Raw genomic sequence first — 22,997 nt, 5'->3', positions numbered from 1 at the left:
GAGAAGCAATGCATACCACCTTGACAAGGCACTAGATGAATGATTGATGCTAAGTATTGTTATAAAAGATGCAAATAAAATTTCTCAAGAAAAAATATTCTGCTTTATATTAACAACATTCTAGACATTGTGAAATAGAATATGCAATGTGAAACAAGATGAATAAAAAAATAAACACACTGGTTACTAATGCCCTATGAGACTCCACATGGCCAAATATGGATATGATTGAAGTATCTTGGAAGGGTGATGCTTAAAATTATTTTTTAAAAATGGTAGTAGACTAGCCTCTAAGTTTGAATAAAAATAATTAAGAATTCATTTATGTAGGAACCTTAAGCAGATCCAAAACCAGGAATGATTCTCTTCCTAAGAAAAGAACAACCAGATGTGATAAAAAAAAATTTAAAAGAAACACTTAGAACAAGAAACAACAGATCAATGACAGCAAGGTTCTTTGTAAACCATACAAACTAAAAGAGTATGGGCCATTTAAACAGCACTGAGCCAAAGAAAGCACAATCTAGAAGTTTTCAACTCAGTTTAGAAAAAAGAAAATAATTGCTTTCAAAGGCAAAAGTGAAATAGACATTTCCAGAATTATGGAGACTAAAAGAATTCATCACTGGAAGAACTACATTACAAAAAATGTTGAAAGCATTCAGAAGCTGAGGAAATGCTGCCACACGGAATGTCCCATCTCTAAGCAGAATGGGGAACATGGGAAGACATGTTTATGTACTTTCAAAGTATACTCCAATCCCTCAACTCTGAAAGGAAGGTGGTGAAATCCAAATAGTAGGAAACATATCAAGACCTTTTCTTTTTTACTTTCAAATGCTGGAACAAGGAACAAGCTAGTTTGCATCTGTTAAACTTTCCCATATCAACTGGGTGTGGTGTCTCCTGACTCTGATCCTGCCATGCTGCTAGGGAGGTAGAATCAGGATCAAGAGTCCAGGTCAGAGTAGGTTATGTAGTGAGACAATGTTGCAAAATTATTAACTAGTTAATTGTCAGTGCATGTACCTGTCAGAAATACTCTAAATGAGACTATAAGCAGAATGTCAGTGTCCCCAATGGACAATTGCCATGTAAAACCTTGGGTTGAATACCATCTGCTATGAAAGTCTTTATGAATAACAAAATCTCTAGAAAAAGGGATGTCTCATTTTCCATTGGTAGTTTTTTCAAGTTTAATTGGTATATGTTATGTTGGAGGAGAGGTGTGGGCAGGGAATTTTGTCCTGCTAGACACTATGAAAAAAGCTCAGTTGGAAAAGAGAAATTGGAAAATAAATATGTACTAATTTGAAAAATTATCTTATAGAGAAGGGTAAATTCAAAAACCTAATTAAGCATGTTTTAAATTTGATATATGTCAAAGCTGGGCCAGGCCTGTGTGCTTTCTCCCTGCATGTATCATGAAATAAAATCTGGGGACTAGTAGAATACTGCTTGAATTGTATCTTTCCAACTGGTGTCTCTATGCTGGATAAATGTAATACATTTCTTACTCTCAGTCATGGTAAAAACAATACAAAGTTACTCCTCTAAAAACAGTTCCTCTCTTTGATCTAAGCTATAAAAATAAACTGCTAATATATTTATCACAATAGAGTAATTTGATTTTAGGAAATAAGTTGTGTGAAAATATGCAAATTATTGAGTTTTATCTATGTTTTAAAATTTTTTCATTTATTTTATGAGTAAGCAAAAAATTCTGAGTTTGGAATTTAGGGTTTCAAAAGTAATAAATTAAGAAATCTACTCCCATCTTTTCTCCGGGCTTCATTTTCTTTCCCACGAAGCAACAATAATTGTTTCCCATTGATTCTGTCAAAGCTATTTTGCTCACTAGCAATGCACTTCAAGGTATCTTGAGGTGGAATTTTTGCTGCCTGGAAGATTAAATGCCTTCAGTTTGTTTACTTGACCTGAGTTTGTTTACTTGTCCAACCTGTAATACTTAACTATAATTCTGTTACCACAATTCTTGTAAACTGAGCATTCCCAATTAAACTCAGATGATAAACATCTGACTCTGTTAGGGAAATGGTTGACTGCCTGATTCTCCAAGGCATACATTTGACTTATGTGGAACTCATAGAATAGTTCTGGTAATAATGACTAACAGTAATGATTCTCTGTGCTTCTGTTTCTATACATAGTGAATACACACACCCTTTGAATATAAACTAATCCCTAAGAGAGTGATGTTAGCATTCATTTACTGATGAAAAGATTACTGCATTTGATAACTGTGAAAGTTCACACAGCTAACAAATAGAACTTAAATTCAGAACTCACATGGCTCCAAGGTTGTGTTTCTTTATACTTAAGTCATACTGGCTCACAATGTGCTGATAAAATCACTCTAATTCTCTTTTGAAAAGAGAGACAACTTTTATAGAACCCATAACCATCATTTAGGTTGCCTCTCCCCTTCTTCAATGCTGCTGTGCACTGGAAGCATGGCATGCCCTGCTGTGAGACGGGAAGCCACATCCCTGTGCTTCTCTGTAACATCAGCAGATTGAAAGAATTAGAGAGGCATGAGTACCTGTGGTTTTTAACTGTATTTTGTGAATCAGTGTCTTGTTAGAAGATACAGTCATCTGGATAGCAGATAACCTGTCTGATCCTCTGCTAGAATTATTGGAGCAGTTTTTTTTTTAATCAGTTAGTCATAGTCTGGGACAAACAAAAACAGCGACTTTCAAAATATATTAGATTTATAAGACAATGGAAGGGAAAATAAGAAAATATAGTTGGAGCAGTCACACCAGTGTTGTCGAAAGAAATATGAAAAAAGATTTATTGAGTTATTCAATGAAGACTGTATGATGTCAACCCTCTAAAATCTTTAGTGAAATTGGTATCGTTCTTCAAGATAATAGATTTATTCTAGGAAATGTAAAGATGCTGATTTCAAAAAAAAAATGGGTGACTGGAATATGAGGATTATGTTAGCATCGATTTTCACATTTTTTCAAACATCCAGTGTTCTCATTAAAAATCAATCTGTTTCCCCAATTACATTATTTATATTTCCATTTATTCATTTGTTTATTTTGAGATGCTGTAGATTGAAACTAGGGCCTTATACACTAAGTGAGTATCTCTGAGCCATATCTCCATTCTTTTTAAAAAAAAATACAGGAAAAAAGAATATATTATTTGTGTGGTACTGAGTGTTGAGCTAAGGTCCTTAAGTTTTTAAAAGGGTTAAAATTAGAACTAGCTCATTTTTAAGGACCTGAGGAAAACACTTAATAGGACATGGTTAATGATAGAAATATGCTTGGTAATTTGTCTCTTCTCATTTTTAGACTAAGTTAGTGAGTGAACATTTGACTCTCTTTGCAAATATTGCCAATCCTCTATACCTGAGTGTTATTGCACTTGTTACTCTGATTGCTTGTTTAAGAAGTTCAAGTCTTGTGAACATGTTGAAGCTGTGAAGAGTGACAGGACAACAAAAGCCAGGCAACACATGAGTCATTTAATAAGACAGTGGTCACATTTAAAACGTAAGTAACCATGATGGACTGTTTTATATGGATCTTATGTGAAAATCAGAGTCTTAGTTGAAGTTGCCATTTGTCCAATTTCGCTCACTTAGAAAATAATGGCAACTACAATCTCCCCCCATCTCTCTCTTTCTCCCTCCCTCTTTTCCTCTCTCCTTTGTGTGTGTTTAGAGCATGTGGTGATTTTGTTTTCTGTATACATTTTTTCAAAGATGAGGTGTTGCTGAATAGCACGGATTTGTTTAAAATGCATCACCCTGTGTCATCCTCCTGAGCCCTGGATCGAGTACTGAATTTCTTGGCCTATGTTCAACCATTCCTCTTTCCATGTAATTTCTCTAATTTATGGGTACCAGAAAAATCTAAATACTCAACTTTGTACAGATTTTTAGAGATTGGTATTATACATTCAATTTTTCTTCCTCATGGCTATTTCTTCCATATAAGACCTCTTGAAACAATACAATTTATTTTAGTTTATCTCTCATTTATTGAAAAGAAGAGACAGAATTTTTGCAAACTGGGTATGGCTTCATACAAATATAGTTCCAGGACCTGGAAGACTAAGGTTAGAGGATGATGAGTTTGAGGAAACTCTGGATTACATACTGAGTTCCAGGTTGGTCTGAGCTTACATGGTCAGATCTTGTTTCAAACAAACAAGCAAAACAAAAATAAGCTCATATATATGTATATGAGCATCCACATAACTTGAAATCTGAGGGCAGAGATGGTATTATAATTCTTTCTGTGAAATTACAGCTAACTGCTTTTTATAGAGTCAATGACAGTTTGGGATAATGGCAGAGAGAATAGGACACAAAGTCAAATATAATGAATATTTGATAGGAGATAAAAATAGAAGGAAATTGTTAATAACCAGTGGTAAGTTGTGTGATAAATTATGATCCCAGAAATCTTAGGGTGAAGGGAAAATACAGATGTACTTTGAGGCAAGGAGCCATGAAAAGCAACCAATGACAGAAAAGCAATAATGGATTATGTTATATTAAAATTAAGATCGATGCGATGTACTTTGAAAGAGTTTTAAAGACATTAAAACATAAAAAGTTCTGCTATGTTACAAAGAATAGCGATTTTGAAAATAACCATTAACAGTCTGCATTTTAGAGAGCATAACTGCAACAATTATGGACCTAATGATGTCAATATTTTCTGACTCCCTTTTGTTCTTCTGGGTCTATAGCTATAAGGTAGATGTATTTTGAACAGTGATTTCAGACATAAAACAGCTTGAGTTGGAGAATTATTAATGGGAAGGCTTATAAACATTGCCTGGATGTCTAGGAAGAGAATAATGGACATAAAAATGAGCAGCATTATGAAAGCATTAAAATTTAATATAGTTATTAAGGTATATATTTTTCTTATTATTGGGCTTCTTTGTGCAGTGAACAGATAGATTTTATTTGGCTTATGTTCAAGCAACACACCTCATCAATAAAATGAAGAAGAATGTTGAATACGTTCTTCTCCAGTTGTAGCAGTGCCCCTTGGGTGTGTGCACCCGCTTGTGTGTTGTTTCTGGATTTGTAAATAGTAGATGATGTTTTGTCTGTGCATAGTGGATGGTGCTTAATCTGTGCATATGAAATATTTCATGAAAATATCTCTGGGAAAATCCATGAATTAGTATACAAATTATATCACACTATGCATCATTTGCTTTTCAGATGTGTTTATAAGCCACCATTTAACAAAAGACACATTTTTTTAGTCTAAATGATGATTTCATCAGGATTTTAAAGATATTCTAGTCTATGTTTATGATAGTAGACATAACGCAGCAAAATTTTGTTTCAAAAATAACAATATATATCTTTCATTTTAAGTCTTGGCATAATTTATAGATATATGAGTGATATTTTTCTATGTGGATGTTTGGATCTAACCATTTGTGAAATAATTTGTGAGTCGTTAGACCCACCAGGACAGAATTATTTTCCATTGTAGCTATGTAAGATTCAGAATGCAAGAAAAGCTGGGCAGTGGTGGTACACACCTTTAATCCCAGCACTCTGGAGGTAGAGGCAGGTGGATCTCTGTGAGTTTGAGCCCAGCCTGGTCTATACAGCTAGTTCTAGGACAACCAAGCTACACAAAAAAGTCCTGTCTCAAAAAAAATGCAAGAAAATATCTGTACATGTGCGCATATGTATACATAGGCAATTATAGTTTTAATGTTTACTATAACTATTATAAATAGACATTTGAATATTCTAATTAAGAAGATATATGTAGGGTCTAAAGGATATTTTCTAAAATCAATTACATTTTGTAGATTTTCAAAATCTATAAAACAAATGAAGTGATAAATAAAACTACGTATGTTTAAATATTTTATGTGCTCATTAAAAATAGTAAACTAACATAAATTTCTTAATCTATTTTTCAAAGAATGATCTTCTAGAATTTGGTGAGTACATTTTTCTATTGGGATAAACCAATAATTTACAAGTAGGTTAAAATAAACTACAGAACATATAACATTAATATTTTCCATAATATAGGCATATCCTAATACATAATACATCCTTATGCCCATAGTTCTTGTGTGTGGGTGTGTGTGCACATGCCTGCATGTGTACATGTGTGTGTGTATATGCATGAATGTGCACATGTGTGTGTATGTGTGAGTGTGTGTGTGTGAGTGTGTGTGAGTCCATGTGTGCATGTATGTGTATTAGTGTGTGTGCGTGTGTGCGTGTGTGCGTGCGTACGTGCGTGTGTGTGTGTGTGTGTGTGTGTGTGTGTGTGTGTGTGTGTGTAAGGTGCTATCTGTTCTGTTGCTGCAATGCTATCTGGACTGATTTCTTGTTTATTGTCCTTCTCGCTGTTCCAGCTGCGTGTGCCCATTTTGCTATCTGTGCTGTTTCATGCCACATTCCCCTCTTAGTCTGTAGACATTTTGATTTCTGTCCACTCTGTTCTTGACTTCCTTAAGATTGATTTATCCCAAGGTGGAGGTGAGTCCAGGAGACTCTTCCCAATGGAACGCTTCCCTTTTCTTTCAGAATAGGTTGTCTCTACTATCTATACTGGAGCCATTTTGTCCTTAGTCTCAATTTATATGTTTTTTCTTATTTTGAAACCATTTCACTTATACTCATTTCCATTTTAATAGAGCTTAAAATTTAATAGCAGAGAATAGACAATACATCAATAATTTAAAAAGTCACATAGTCACAGTTTTCATACATGAAGTAAAAGTGATTTAGTGAGATGTGATATAAGTGATTATTGGGGATGAGACGAATATTTAGTTAGTTGTCAGAGAAGTCTTCATGAGGAAGTGACCTTTGAACTGTGATATTCTTGTTAAGGAATTAATGAAACTACATAGCTTCAGGGAGAATCAAGGCCCTGTATAATTGTCCTGAAGCAGGCAGTTCAGAAGAGAAACCCAGTGTGGCCATTTAATTACAATTGACTGTCCTGGACTTGTTTCCCCTACTGTATTTCAAAAAATCATTTCTTTTACCCCTGTGTCTTATTGTACACAATCCCACTTTAAAATTCTGCTCCGTTGTTGTCTTTTTGGGAAATTTTGAGTCACTTCAACAGCTCTCTGCCTGTCTTATCATGCAGACAAATGCCTGTACTTATCCATAACAGAACCAATTGCTCTTCCTATGTTATTTCATGTTGCTGTATTTACTTTATTTTTTAACACTGAGAAAACATTCTTGTATTTATTTGCTTTTATACCACTATTTTGTGTTGTTTTTCAAGACAGGATTTCTCTGTATAACAACCCTAGCTGCCTGGAACTCGCTATGTAGACCTGGCTGGCCTCAAACTCAGAGATCCACCTGTCTCTGCCTCCCGAGTGCTGGGATTAAAGGCGTGCACCACCACACCCGCTCTTCTATACCACTCTTATTTTGATATTTTCTTGAGAACAGGGAATAATGTTTTGCATGTGTCAAATGCCTACTATAAATGTTTAGCAAAATAAACTATTAAATATTAAATAAAAGAGTGAAATGAGTGAGATAATGCATGTACCTTTTCTGTGCTATGGCTTAGATCAAGGTTTCTTAAGAAAGAGAATCTGAGTTAAGATGAACTAAGTGGCTATGTGATTAATAAGAAGAATTGTCTTAGACTTAGGGAAGTGGGAAGTGATCACAGGATGGTAAGAAATAAATTGGTTGTGATATCATCCATCTAACTTTCCGAGACATACATTGCTTCTTCGGCCACTGGGCTTTTTCCATATGCAGTATCCTTGCCTTTGGAGTATTTATCACAAGGTCTAACAGGGAAGTAAATTGCATATTGCATGTTGTCACATCTCGTTTCCCATTTTTTCAATGTATTGATATCAATAACCCTAGCCTTATAGCAGCTTCCATGCCTGTTCTTTATCTAGAGACAAATGTGATGAGAAGAAGCAGTGTTCAGCTCAGGCTTAAGCTACACAAGGTCCATCTTGGTAGTAGTATCATCTGTGGTAGAACAAATGGGCAGTGGCCTGGAGTCAAAGACATGCCAAGCTGAGATACTTCGAGAATTTGTGTAAGAAATGGTGTGTGGAATTTGAAAACCAGAGTTGAGTTTCTTCTCACATGCAAGCATGAATTCAACCTATATAAAAACAAATTCCTCTGGCCTATAATGGCCCTTCAACTTTCTGCCTTATTTTTCTCCCTTCTTTCAATAGAACTCATGCCTATCACTGTCTCACACATGATATACCATACTAGTTCAACATTTTTAATATCTTGTTTGTTAAGAGTTTAAGTGTTTCTGCTGTTATTTGACCATTTCTGCTTTCCTAAGTAGTATATATGATACAAAGTCTCTGCTGACTCTTTCTTCATTCAAAACACAGCAATATTGGTGAAATTATTAAGGCCACTCCACATAGTTAAAAGGAGATTTATTTAATGGCATAATTTACAAATTAAGGGATAGGTAGGTTGAGGGTTCTGGCAAGGACGCAGTGTAGTCCTGCAGTGTTCTCTGGAGAGCTCTGTGGGTCCACCTCTAGCGTCTGGGTTCCTCTGCAGCAAGAGAGCAGGGCATATCCAGATCTCCGATCTCGGGTCTTCAGGCCCTCCCTTGGCCCCGCCTTGTAGGCGTGACAGTTACCAAAGCCTCAATGGGGGTTGGAACTTCCAGACCAAAGCTGGAATGGCTACGCACTACACAGCAACTCATTCTACATTACAGCATATCATTGTGGGTAGCCTGAACAATGTTCCTGGACCATGGAAACTTTATATCTGGTCTAGAATAAACCTATTTCTTGTGAGTGAGAGTGTGTGTAAAATCACAACTGAGAAGTCTGCACAATTTGCTGTCATTAATCATGATGTATCTATCCTACCTGTCACAGAAAACACACAGTAGACTTTTGATACTGAATGGACATGCTTGAGTGCAATCAATGCCCTAGAGTATTTCATATATTTTATTCAGAGTATTTGTAAAATTATGATATAATCTTAAGAGAAATAAGATATTTACTCTGAATCAGATATGAAATGACCATGGACCGAGAACATTGATTCAGGCTACACACAATAAAGGGTTCTAATGTAAAAAGAGATTCACGGATGATTTTTAATCAGAGAAACAAGTTATAAGTCAATGTATTTGCAAAGACATTGGTAGGATATTTACAGAAAAAGGTGAGAAAAGATCTGCTATATGTTTTAGATACTATCTGATGACATGAATTTTTTTGGTTAGTGGTAGCTAGTGATCTGCTAAGAATGTATTCCAAAGGATTTCTATGATTATCAGTAGGATGTTGTCTCAGAGACAGAGGTGCACAAATAAACAGATATTGAAGGGACTACAAATATCTGTATCTGTGACATTCTAGAGTCATGAACTTCTAGACAGTCAACAGTCTGGAGAATCCTCAAACTAGGTGTGACTTTTTTTTTTTTTTGAAACTTCAGTTCATAGTTTCCCCTATTGACCAAGTACTGCATTATGTGAGTGAAGAGGCCAAAAGATGCTTTATGTCCCACTGTGCTAAGTAGTCTCATTTGTAGGAACTGATATTAGGCTGAGTGGACAGAAAGGTTACTGTTAGAAGAGAAATAATTGTTAAAGCCATCATGGAGGAGAGTCCTGTGCAATAGTAGCACCATTACATAGCATAATCTGGGTCTGATTTCTTTTTATTTTTGGCCCACCATATCTGATAAAACTCTTACATGTGACATATTACACATTAGACATATAGTTAAAATAATTAAAAACACAGTGTGGTATAGTGGGTATTCACTCCACCCATGACCTTTGGCTACCTGGCCTGATAGAGGCAGACAGCTGTCTCCATCATTTCTTGCATTTTTTTTCAGAAGTTGCTTGCTTGTACTTCCTGTTTACTCAAGTAATATTATTTTCCTTCTCAGGTGTTTGATGGGGTTGAAGACTAAATACTTACAGTTACAGTCCTTTGGAATCTTAGCTAAAAGCATATTAGGTACTAGATTTAGAATCTTCTGGACAGGATAGCATTTGGAGTAACCTCTGCAATTTGCCATTTCCCTATGATCTAGACATTTAGTATGTGTTTCTTACTTGATGTTGTTCTTGTTAGTTGTAGTTCCACTTTTGTTTATGTTATTACCCTTTATTTCTCCTGGAAAATACTTGATAATCATTCTTATTGTATATAGTTTTGTATGAGGTTTAGAGCCTACTTATTTAGACAAAAAGGGGAAGTGTAGTGGGTATTTGCTTCACCTATACTTCCTGCCTGGCTACTGGCCAATCAGCATTTTATTAAACCAATTCAAGTGACAAATCTTTACAGTGTACAAGAGCACATCCCCCTTATTTGGTCTAATTAAAAAGGAGGTTTTAACCTTAATATAGTAAAACAAAAACAGTTATTATGTAAGAATTACAGTGACAATATCCAATCCATTTGTATTTGACAAAATTAGAGAAAATACTTAATTGGCTGTCTTATCTTGGTGAGTCTAAAGTTTTGTATCTAACTTCCTTTCCATTATAACTAAGGAAAACTATAATTACAACCATCTTGCCTGCCTCTATGCAGCCAGCTAGCCCAAGGTCATGGCCCAAAGGAAAACAGACATTTTAACCCCATGCCAACTCCTATGGACAGAACCATGCTCTGTAACTCTACTGACTATATGCATATACATTTTTGCTCTGTGTGCATAGTCATTTTTATTTTATGAACCACTTATTTAATAGTTGGATTGTTTGAAGTAATTTATGACATGCTTTTCTTTTGGTAAGTTTGATTTTATAGCCATAAACCTCATGTGTCTAGATTTTGTTGTTTGTTTGTTATTTTTGTTGTTGTTTTAAGACAGGATCTCTCTACATATCCCTGACTATCCTGGAACTCACTATGTAGACAAGGCTGGTGTCGAACTCAAAGAGATCTAGCTGCCCCTGATTGCTTCTGCCTACCTCTCCCAGCCTCTACTTGCCTTTGCCTGCGTCTGCTTATCTCTTCATCACAAATGGCAGGTTTATAGGCATGTGCCAAATGTCCAACTTAATGTGGCTAGTTTTAACTTTAGGGAAGGTTGGCTTTTATTACCCATATGATTATAACTTTTATTTGTTACTAATAACATTTTTGTTCCATTGTTTTGATACTAAAACAGAGTCCACTTTGAGGAACCAAACTGTTTTTAAAACTAAATGTTTTTATAAAATAAAAACATAGTATCATTTTAAATTTCTTTTAAACAAAACTGTCCTTTCTCTACACACCAAAGATTTTACAGGAATATTCAAATGTCCTTGTTTATTTTATAATCAGAAGTAAAATAGGATTTTAATGGAAGTCATCTTGTAACATTACCCACTTACTTCTGACTGTTGATATATGAATGTTTCCTGGTACTTTTCAAATTCCACATAACCTACTCTGTTTTACCTTGAAAACTTATTTAATCAAAAAAGATGAGCTTTTAAGACACAATCTCTCGGATTTCTGCTTTTCTCAAATACCGTATTTTTATGTGCTACTTTTTAACATTAATCCTATATTAGGCATGCCTTTCTTTGGTAATTTTAGCAGATTTATCTTATTCAAAATATCTATTCTATACCTGTGTCACTGGTAGGCTTTTTAAATTTAGCATTTGACTAATTTTGATTTAAAAAATAACATTGCAAACATTGTTACCCTATATAAAATAGATATGGAGAGTCAGCTCAAAATTTTGGTGTATTGATAGCAAGAATTGACAGAGTATTTGGGAATCAGGATAGGTTGTATTGTGATAGGAAATATAGGTAACTACAACAGATTGATCATTATATCTAAGGATTTAATATTAATAGTAATGCAGTGATCTAGTTGGTTAGTTACATACACTTGTGTCTCTTTTGCTTAGTAAGAAGATGCCTTCTTATTTTATAATTCTTTTATTTTGAATTTTTAAACATGAAAAAAAGTGGTTTAAGTAAAGAGGTCTACAAAATTAAACATGCCACCCAACCTCAACTCTCAACTTCCACTCTGTCCGTGCTTGGAAAGTAGAGGTGGAAAGGGCACTCCCCAGTGGTGAAACTGGCTTTAGTCACATGTTCTTCTGTAAGTAACCTCAGTTCACCTCAACAAGCTGGATTTGGATAGGATCCTTTCTCTCATGTCTTGGTACTCTATCCTTGGAAGTTTCCTGGAAAAGTCATGCAGTATCTTTGTTCTGCATAACCAGTTGTCATTGCTACCCACTGGCTAGACACTTGGTGCTGCGCCGGGAATCTGAAAGTGGACTGTAATGGCATGACAATATTGGCGAGAAATCACATTCATATAACCTCTAATGCACTGGGTCCTTGTTTTTTTATTTATTAATTATTAGTTGTTGATTCTTATTGTGCTTACTTTATAAATTAAACCTTGTAATTAGGAAACTTGTCACTAGACATAGAACATAGCCACATCATACACGTAGGGGTCTATACCTGTATTACCTGCAGTTTTAGGCACCAACTGGGGTCCTAGAAGTATTTTCTGTGGGCAAGTAGGAACTAGTTTATCAGAATGAAATATGAGGTATTTGCCCTCATTATTATATATCCACTTTAGAAGCACTGAAATAGGAGCACAGAGAAGGGAAACAACTTGTACCAGCCTAACAGCTAGTGAGGGGTCCCAGCAGAGCAAGTTTCTGATTCAAGAGCACTAAATGCCAACTCTTATCTGTCCTCATGCCATTTTCATTTGTGGGGTTGCATAAATGACATACATAAAATATAACAAATACTACACAGAATGCATGCATAATACCCATAGGTCCCTGATCTATGAGTCTATAAAATGTACATATTTCTTTTAGAATAGCATATACTGCTATTCTGAAATGTTTTATAATGGGAAGGGGCTGTATGTTTAAATGTTGAGGATGGTGATTACCTTGGCAAATCTCTTCATTAGTCACTTTCTCACACTCACATTTGTCTTGTAGAGTCCATATCCACAAAGCATAACTGAACTTTTCTTCTCTGATCACCTTTCTACACATTGCTGAATTTGATTTTCTCCAAAGAGCGAGAATTTGATGTTTGTCAGAGTAAATTTTGAGTACAGAGCGTATAATATTTACTTATTATTACTACCACAATTTCAATTTGTTATTCTCCAACTTTCAAAATAGGAAATATTTTTCTTCATTTGTGGTCATTAGAATGTATCGGAGACTAAAACAATGGGAGCTGTAGAAGCAGATTTTAAACATTTGGGTTCATACTCCCACACACAAACATGAAATACTATTTCACCTGTCATCTTAGAGTGACTGGAACTTCATTTGACTCACACCATGTGCAGCCACTGCCGGTTTCAATAGGCTGGCTGCCTTTGTGATGTTTTCCGGACCTGAGACCTTTTAATTCATGTTTTCCATTAATCTCAGATGCTTTACAGCATATCTAAAGACAGGAAAACATATGGGGTCAAATTTAGAGCTATCTTTGAACTCAGTGGTGGAATCTGCTAAGCCAAATCTAGATTTCAGTCAGCAAAGATCCTTTGAAATGCTGGTTTGAAAAAGACTCAAAAGCTTTCTTAGGTATCAGTTCCCTGTAGGGAAGGAAAAAATATATCTCATTTTATGATTGAAGTCTAGGTTTTTTATTACAATCATACCATTTTTGTTGTATTTTTAAAAGCACAGTAAAGAGAAACACCTATTGATGATGCTTTATCATATCCACATATTAATCTTGTATTCTTATCTGTTCACCAACATCACATACAAAGAAACAGGATGTTTACAGTATCAAACATTTCATCTTTGAAGGTATTTTTGTATAACAGAAATTCTTAATAAGCATTAAAAGACAAAACCACATGGAGATTATAATACTGGGCCTACAAATATTTTTGAAACATCTTATCGTAGTTCTTTGGATAATGAGGCTGGGGTTACTAAAGTGCTAAAGCATGACATTTGTGCTAAGGGTCATTCACCTTTCCTCCTGTATCCTTTCATCCACATTAGACATACCTATCCCAGGTACCGCTTTCATGTATTCAGGTCTCAGCAAAACCTCATCACTTTCTTCCACACCAGACATTATCTATTTTAGGGTTGCCTTTTTAGGCCATCAGGTCTCAATAAAGCCCCATCATTTTGAGGTAAACAATGTTTATTCTGCATAAAGTTAGTATGTTTAATCAAGTTTCTTTATTCTTTTAATTTTTTTATTTTTTAGAATGTCATATATGAATACTATATATCATTCCCCTCATTCTCCTCAAACTCTTATTGTGTCCCCCATTCCCTCTTAAATCTATGACTTCTCATTACATATATATATACATATATATATTATACATACATATCACATACACATATATCATATATAATATATAAAAATAATGTATATATATATGAGATTTCATATATATATGAAATCTGCTGAGTGCCTTTACTGTTGCTCATATGTATATATGTCTAAGGATGACCACGGGAATTGAGTCTTTTTTTAAAAATGTATTTATTTATCATGTATACAGTGCTCTGTCTGCATGTATGCCTACAGGCCAGAAGAGGGCACCAGACCTCATTACAGATGGTTGTGAGCTACCATATGGTTGCTAGGAATTGAACTCAGGTCCTCTGGAAGAACAGCCAGTGGTCTTAACCACCGAGCCATCTCTGCAGCCCTGGGATTGAGTCTTGATGACACTTTCAATATACCTAAGCTCTTTTGACTTTCTGTTTCAGGTGGTAGAAAGCCTTCTCTTTCTAAATGACATCTCTCACTTCAGTAGAAAAGGAAAACAAGGCAATTAACAAATAATTAACTAAAACAAACAGCCTTTCTAAAATTCATCATAGTTACAAACTCTATGACAATGTAAGATTTTAACTTCCATCAAATACATATCTTATTTGAGAAAATATGTGATTTGATGATAAAGGACTACAGGAGCTGCATCTTTAAGTCAAGGAGGCATCTTCAGTCCTTGATGACCTGGACACCAGAGCAGTTGTAAGGCAAAACCTTCCCATTCTTGACTCTGGAGGATAATCAAGTAACAAAGTTACCTAAGACTTGCACTGTTATCTGAGTTTCCCCTGAATTTTGGAAATATATTAATGAGAGGTCAGCTACAGATAATTGAGCCCATCTAGTAATTTTATTAGGGAATTCTTTGATATGTATGAAATAAAGCATGGGCAGGGTGGAAGAGATGAAGATCATAGATAAAGTAGCAATTGTTGTGGTCTAAAGACCTGGTGTGCAACATGAGAATCATAGCTGAAAATAATGTATCTATTTAGCTTTTATTTTATTTTTGCTGTATGAGTAGACTGTGGCAGGTTGCACCTGCTTTTGATGTGTAAACAAAAAGGTTAATCTGTGAGAGGATGGATATGCTAATTTGCTTTATTATGATAATCATTTTAATATTTATAAGTATTCTCATAACATGTTCAATATCAAAAATACACTCAATAAAATATTTATAAAACCAAAGAAGAAATGCCTTTAACGTAGCAAATGCACATATAACAAACAATTGGAAGGCTGGAGTATCAGGTCCTAGACTGGCTGCGGACACCCTGCCACAGAGGAGGTGCTTCAAGTTTAAAGACAACTACCACCTTCAGAAAGTCAGGTGACTTGAAAATGAATGTTTGCTGGCACTCTCAGATGAAATTCAGAGATGATGCAATTGGCATTATATAAGACAATTGAGCCTAGAGGAGAGGGATGTGTTATAGCTACTATTTTAATTTCTTCTCGGGTGAACTCTTTTTTAAAGAACACAAATGGTGATCAGAGCCTAAGCTAATTTAAGAGGTCCAATTGCAGGGTAGTATTGAAAATGAACACTTGCTCTTTGCTTTATAAACTTCAAAGATTTAGGAAGAGATGCTCAAAGAAATCAATCTTTATGGGTTCTTCAAAATAGAAGTGTTTAATACCCATTTTTTTTGTTTCTCCTAATCTAAACATGTTATTTGTCTTTGCTCTTTTGGGGGGTCTGCCACCCAGGTCCCAAATAAATCACACACAGAGGCTTCTTCTTAATTATAAATGCTCAGCCTTTGGTTTTCTTATATCTAGACAGCTTTTATTAACTTTAAATTATTGCATCTACCTTACGCCTCTGGGATTTTCCTCTTCTATACCTGTATACCTTTATTTCCTTCTTACTACATCTCTGGCTGTGTGGCTGGGTGGCTGGCCTCTGATGTCCTCCTCTCCTTGTTCTCTCATTCCTTCTTCCTTCCTCCCAGATTTCTACTTCTATATATTCTCTCTGCCTGCCAGCCCTACCTGTCATTTCTCCTACCTCCCCACTGACCACTCATCTCTTTATTAGACAATCAGGTGTTTTAGACAGGCACAGTATCACAGCTTCACAGAGTTAAACAAATACAACATAAACAAAACAACACACCTTAAAATAATGTTCCCCAACATCAGCAGTTGCAAAAGACAGCATTGCATATATAAATAAATTATTCTTCAAGTGTTTATTGTAAGCTAGGCTATTATCTCTGGGGTTTTATTTATTTGTAATACTTTGTATTAACATTTATTACTGATGATTGTGATTAGATATTAATATCTAATGTTTATTTACCACAAGGAAAATATTAAGTGTTTATAGATTCAGAATTGACAATAATGTAATATCATTTGTTTCTCATCACATTAAATTCCATATTAGTATACAAAATTTTCTCTGTGTGTGTGTGTGTGTGTGTGTGTGTGTGTGTGTGTGTGTCAACTGGACACAAGTGAGGTTCATCTGGGAAGAGGGTATCTCAACTGAGATAATGTTCTGTAAGACTGGCCTGTAGGCAAAACTGTGGGGCATTTTCTTGATTAATGATTGATTGGAGCAACTCACTATGGCTGGTGCCACTTCTAAAAAGGTAGTCTCAATTTGTATAAGAAATAAGGCTGATCGAACAATGTAGGTAAAGCCAATAAGTAGCACTCCCCTGTGGCCTCTGCTTCAGTTCCTGACTTTAGATTCCTGCCTTAAGTTCATGCTCTGACTTCCCTTGAGGATGGAGTGTTAGCCAGATGAAATAAACCCTTCCTCCCTCAAGTTGCTTTTATTCATGGTCTTTATGACAACAGTAGACTTAATTCTTTGGACAAACTAATATGTTAGTTACTTTCCTATTGCTGTAATAAAACACTAGGTCCAAGGCAACTCAGAAGGAGGGTTTACCTGACTTATGGTCCAAGAGAGATGAGTTCATTGCCATCTTGGTGGGGAAGTGTGGCAGCAGGTAGATATGGTAACTGGAGAAGGACTATGAGAGCAAAGGTTCCACATCTCAAACTGCAAGCAGGCAACAGAGAGAGACTGGGAATGGCTGTGGCCTTTGAAATCTCAGAGTCTAATTTAGTGATGTAGTTTCTCTAAAAGCAAATTTCCTAAGCTTCCCCAAATGCATCACCAACTGTGGGTCAAAAATTCAAATGCCTGAGATTATGGGAGAGATTACAATCAAACCACTCTATTATGGAGGGACTGATAATTCTCAATTAGTTTTTCAATATTTGGCAAATAATATAGACCTTACTTTTAATGAACTTAGCAGCTATTTAGAGATTAATAATTGGGGTATGGAACTGGCTCCCGTAGAAAGGTAAAGGTACCAGAAAAACTACATATATATATATATATATATATATATATATTCCTTCTATGGAGGTAACTATGGAAGATCAAGTTTACTAATCTGAAGTGTCATTGTGAACTTTAATTTGAGATTCTAATATTGTGGAATCTTTACTGAAGACTATGCAGGTATTGCCTCAGGTTGCTATGCAACTAGCATGTGAAGGTATTGTTATTAAACTAGAAAAAGAAGAGTGAAATTTACCTTAGGAAAAGAAGGCAATATTAAAATCTTGAAACATAGAGGAAATATGCATTAACTTTTTAAATCAATCAATAATAATTAAAAAGTAATATATAAAAGGTAATATTTTATGTATGGCAGAAAACATATCCTGTTAACAGAAAAACATGCTACGTTTTTGTGAGCCTGAGGAAAATACTAAAATAATGAAGAAACACATAAATAAAATACAGATTTGAACTATTGCAAACAATATGAAAACAATTAATGTGTTTCTTTTTCCTTTTTTTAATTAATGTGTTTCTAATTAAAAATTTCAGAATTATTTCTGTGAACACCCTGCTTGAGGACAGTGATAGAGAGGAAACATGACAGAAATTAATACATATAGCAATTTTCATAGTTTACAAAATATATGTACAGATTTTCATGGTAAATCTTTCATAGTCATATATAGTTATGAATTCTGTTACCTGAAACAAAATGCATAGAATTTTTTTTCTTTTTGAGATTCTAATATAATCACATTTGTCTATCCCCTTTCTTTCCTCTAAATTCTTCCATATAGCCCTCATAAATCTTACATAAATCTATCTATCTGTCTATCTATCTATCTATCTATCTATCTATCTATCTATCTATCTATCTATCATCTATCTATCTATCTATCTATCTATCTATCTATCTATCTATCTATCTATCAATCAATTCCTAAATACAGCCTGCTAAATCCACAAAATGTTCTTGTATGTATATATTCAGGGCTGAGCATTTGGCCTAAGACAACAAATTGGTGTGCTCTTTCCTGGGGAAGACCACCAATCTTAGATACTGAAATAGGAATTTTACATAGCATTTTATCTATTCATGGACAACAAATAAATAAAATTAATTCCAGTTTAAGGAGTTTAGGTAGGCACCATCTAATATTAATATTAATTATTAATAGTAGCTATTCATAAATTAAGGATTTCAAAATCTGTTGTCTTTCCTTTTTTCCAAATTATGGAATGATATTTATTATAACAATAAAGAATTTATACTATACAATAAAAAATACAATGAATATAATATGTGAAAAAACTATTTGTTATTAATACAAGATAATAAAATGGAAAAACAAAGAAATGTTTTATAATAAACTTTCCTGAACTATGGATAGGTAAGGGTGAAGGAAACACTCAGATGGAATGAACTGTTTCCTGAGATCTGCTTACTCAAGGCTCAAGCCGCCATCTATAGAATCACCTTGGATGCCTCTATCGGGTGATGGTGGAATGCTCAATATTTTTGAGGATTTTTGAAGATTCTCATTTCTAGAAAAAAAAAAGCCAGAAGATTCTAACAAATTCTATCAAATTCTGCAAGTGGTTTGCAAAAACAGGTTTTAGTGGAGTAATCAGGAAAGGGAAGAAGAAAGAGAAGCCAAATGTAGTTCTTGTAATTTAAGTCTCCAGTTATTGAGAAAATCTTTGACTGGAAGATTCTTGGGCCAATCCAGATGCTGCCTCAGTCATCAACCTCCAGTAGTTGGTCCTGTAGAACACTATGACATTTAATGGTACTAGATGAGAAGGTTGTTCTGTTTCACTGTTGCAAGATCTTCCTCCTGAGGAGGAACAGATGGCCTCTTGAACATATGCTTAGAACAAGTACTTTCGCTATGACAGCTGCTTTTGTCTTCACTTGCATCCTTCATCTCATCAGACTCAGTAACATTATCCAGGGAATCTGGAGCTTTCTCTATGTCATTACAACTCTTTGGGACATCTCCATAAAATACAGTGGCATCTCCAAATACACCCAGAAAGTGCTCAATGAGATTTTTTTTACAATAGAAATTTTTTGAGTTATCATAGCCTAATCTTGACATGAAGTAAGTTTCCTTCCATAGAACTTTCCAGGCCATAAGAACTCATAAATGTTCCCTTTGCTCCACATCCTCTCCAACATAGACTGTCATTAGTGTTTTTGATTATTGTCATTCTGACAGGTGTAAGGTGGTATCTTAGAGTCGTTTTGATTTGCATTTCTCTGATGATTAAAGATGTTGAGCATTTCTTTAAATGTCTTTCAGCCATTTGTGATTCTTCTTTTGAGAATTCTCTGTTTAGTTCTTTAGCCCATTTTTTTAATTGGATTGTTCAGTATTTTGATGTCTAGTTTCTTGAGTTCTTTATATACTTTGGAGATCAGTCTTATGTCATATGTGGGGTTGGTGAAGGTCTTTTCCCATTCTGTAGGCTGTCTTTTTGTCTTATTGGCCATGTCTTTTGCCCTACAAAAGCTTCTCAGTGTCAAGAGGTCCCATTTATTAATTATTGTGCTCAGTGTCTGTGCTGCTGGTGTTATATTTAGGAAGTGATCTCCTGTGCCAATGTGTTCAAGAATACTTTCTACTTTCTCTTCTATTAAGTTTAGTGTAACTGGATTTATGTTGAGGTCTTTGATCCACTTGGACTTGAGTTTTGTGCATGGTGACAGATATGAATCTTTTTGTAATCTTTTACATATTGACATCCAGTTATGCCAGCACCATTTGTTGAAGATACCTTCTTTTTCCCATTGTATAGTTTTAGCTTCTTTGTCAAAAATCAGGTGTTCATATGTGCGTGAATTAATGTCAGGGTCTTCAATTCGATTCCATTGGTCTGTATGTCAGTTTTTATGCCAGTACCAAGTTGTTTTTTTATCATTATAGCTCTATAGTAGAGTTTGAGGTCAGGGATGGTGATGCCTCCAGAGGCTGCTTTATTATACAGGATTCTTTTAGCAGAGCAAAGGGAACACCCCTCCACTGTTGATGGGAATGCAAACTTGTACAACCACTGTGGAAATCAGTATGGTGGTTTCTCTGAAAATTGGGAATTGATCTACCTCAAGACCCAGCCATACCACTCTTGGGCATATACCCAAGGAATATTCAATCATACCACAAAGATACATGCTCAACCATGTTCATAGCAGCACTATTCATAATATCCAGAACCTGGAAACAACCTAGATGCCCATCAACTGAAGAATGGATTAAGAAAATGTGATACATATACACAATGGAGTACTACTCAGCAGAGAAAAACAATGACAGCATGAAATGTGCAGTCAAAAAGATGGAACTAGAAAATATCATCCTGAGTGAGGTAACCCAAACCCAGAAGGACAAACATGGCATGTACTCACTTATAAGTGGATACTAGATATAAAGCAAAGAACAATCAGACTGCAACCCACAGAACCAGGGAGGCTATATAGCAGGGGGGAATAATAAGTTTTGGTTTTACTCAATTACTGGGCAAGCCTCAATGAAACATTTCACTATTAGGATAATAGTTTATACTGTATCAAGCTGATAATAGATAAACAAACAAACAAATAAATAAAAAAGAAAGATTAGACATTATCTCAAGCTGGAGAAGAAAGGAATATAGAGCAATGATTTCCTAAGTACAGAGTTTCTGTTTTGTATGATGGAAAAGCCCCACAAATGGATAGTAGTATCTGGATATAATATTGTGAATTTAATTATCAATACAATTAACGTAATTAATGAATATCATATAGTTATTGAATTAATACTGTGAGTGTAATCAATGAATACCGCAAATGTAATATCATGAGTGTAATTAATGAATATCATGAATGTAATTAATATCCTGAATGTAATTCATGCCACTGAATTGTGAACTTAAAAATGGTTACAATTGCAAATCTTATGTTCATTAAAAAAATAAGATGGACTGTAAAAAAAGAGAGAGAACTGATAAATGATATGCACTCATGTAATTAATGGAAGAATGGCTTTCAATCTTGTGTAACACACTGATACTATTTCTCAAGAGAACAATCTTTGGTTTTGGTATCTGTCATAAAAGATTTTGGATAGCAGAAATATTTTGATCCTGAAATCCTTGATCAGGGGCATCAAGCCATTTTTTTTGTGTAGATTAAAACACAGTAAGCTTCCTTGACTATTTCAGGAAAATCCTGTAAGACATAACGCTGCAAGAGTAGATTCCTCTCTCAAGTTAACTTCCTTTCCATAATCCAACTTTTCTTTAGGACTCAGTATGATATATAGTCTGTCATTCTGGAGTCCCTCCATGTCTTGTCCTTTTTCATTGATGATAGAAAGTATGCTCAGGATTGAAGCATTTGTCATCTCATCAGACTCAGAAACATTGTTCAGGGAACCTGACACCCATCTGGATTCCTAACAGTGGGAGCAGAGCCTGTCTATGGCTCTTTTGCTTGCTTTTGGGAACCTTTTCCTCATACTGTGTTGGCTCATCCAGCCTTAATAGGAGCGGAAGTGCCTCGTCTTACTGCAACTGTTTGTCATGTTTGATTGCTATCCATGGGAAGGCTGCCCTTTTCTGGAGAGAAATGGAGGAGGAGTGGATGGAGAAGCAAAGGGGAGGGGAACTGAGAGGAGAGGAGGGATGGGAAACTGTGGTCAGTATGTGATTGATGATGATGATGATGATGATGATAAAAGAAAAATGCCTTCACCTACTCTTTTCTGAAGAGGAAATGAATGGAGGGGGAGTGGATCTGAAGAATTGGGAATGTAGGAGAGGCTGGAAGGAGTTGAGGAAGGGGAAACTATGGTCATGATGTATTGTATGAAAGGGAAAGAGAACCAAATGAATCTGCTATATGATAACCAAAGGGGAAAAAATGTCTGCATAAGATCAGGCTATTAGCAAGTCTGTAGGGCATTTTCTTTTCTTTTTTTAAAAAAATATTTTTATTTTATAATTAACTTAATTTCACGTATCAGCCATGGATTCCCCCATCCTTCCTTCTCCCATTCCCCATCCCTCCTCCCCAATCCACCCCCAACACCCACTTCCTCCAAGGCAAGGTCTCCCTTGGGGAGTCAGCCCACCCTGGTAGACTCAGCCAAGGTAGGTCTAGTTCCCTCCTCCCTACACCAAAGCTGAGGAAAGTGTCCCAGAATAGGCCCCAGGCTCCAAAAAGCCAGCCCATGCACCAAGGACAGGTCCTTGGCTCCACTGCCTAGGGGCTGATGGAAGCGGATGCAGAAGAGATCCATGGCCAAGGCCCAAGTGGAGCTCTGGGAGTCCATTTAGCGCGAGAGAGGAGGGATTGTATGAGCGAGAGATAATGAGACCAT

General features: G+C 35.4%; 1 protein-coding gene and 1 pseudogene across 1 annotated transcript in view; one reads left to right on the top strand and one right to left on the bottom strand.

The window, feature by feature from the left end:
* Znf804b (zinc finger protein 804B) overlaps positions 1–22,997 on the top strand; it is a 522,342-nt gene that overhangs the window by 101,237 nt on the left and 398,108 nt on the right. The gene's annotated exons all lie outside the window — the stretch shown is intronic.
* Positions 1–22,997, bottom strand: part of LOC102910383 (protein transport protein Sec61 subunit gamma pseudogene) — a 195,031-nt pseudogene that overhangs the window by 61,682 nt on the left and 110,352 nt on the right.

The sequence above is a fragment of the Peromyscus maniculatus genome, chromosome 3, assembly GCF_049852395.1.
Source record: "Peromyscus maniculatus bairdii isolate BWxNUB_F1_BW_parent chromosome 3, HU_Pman_BW_mat_3.1, whole genome shotgun sequence".
Classification (NCBI taxonomy): Eukaryota; Metazoa; Chordata; class Mammalia; order Rodentia; family Cricetidae; genus Peromyscus; species Peromyscus maniculatus.
The sequence above is the reverse complement of the archived record's forward strand: the minus strand, read 5'-3'. Positions and strand labels throughout refer to the sequence as shown.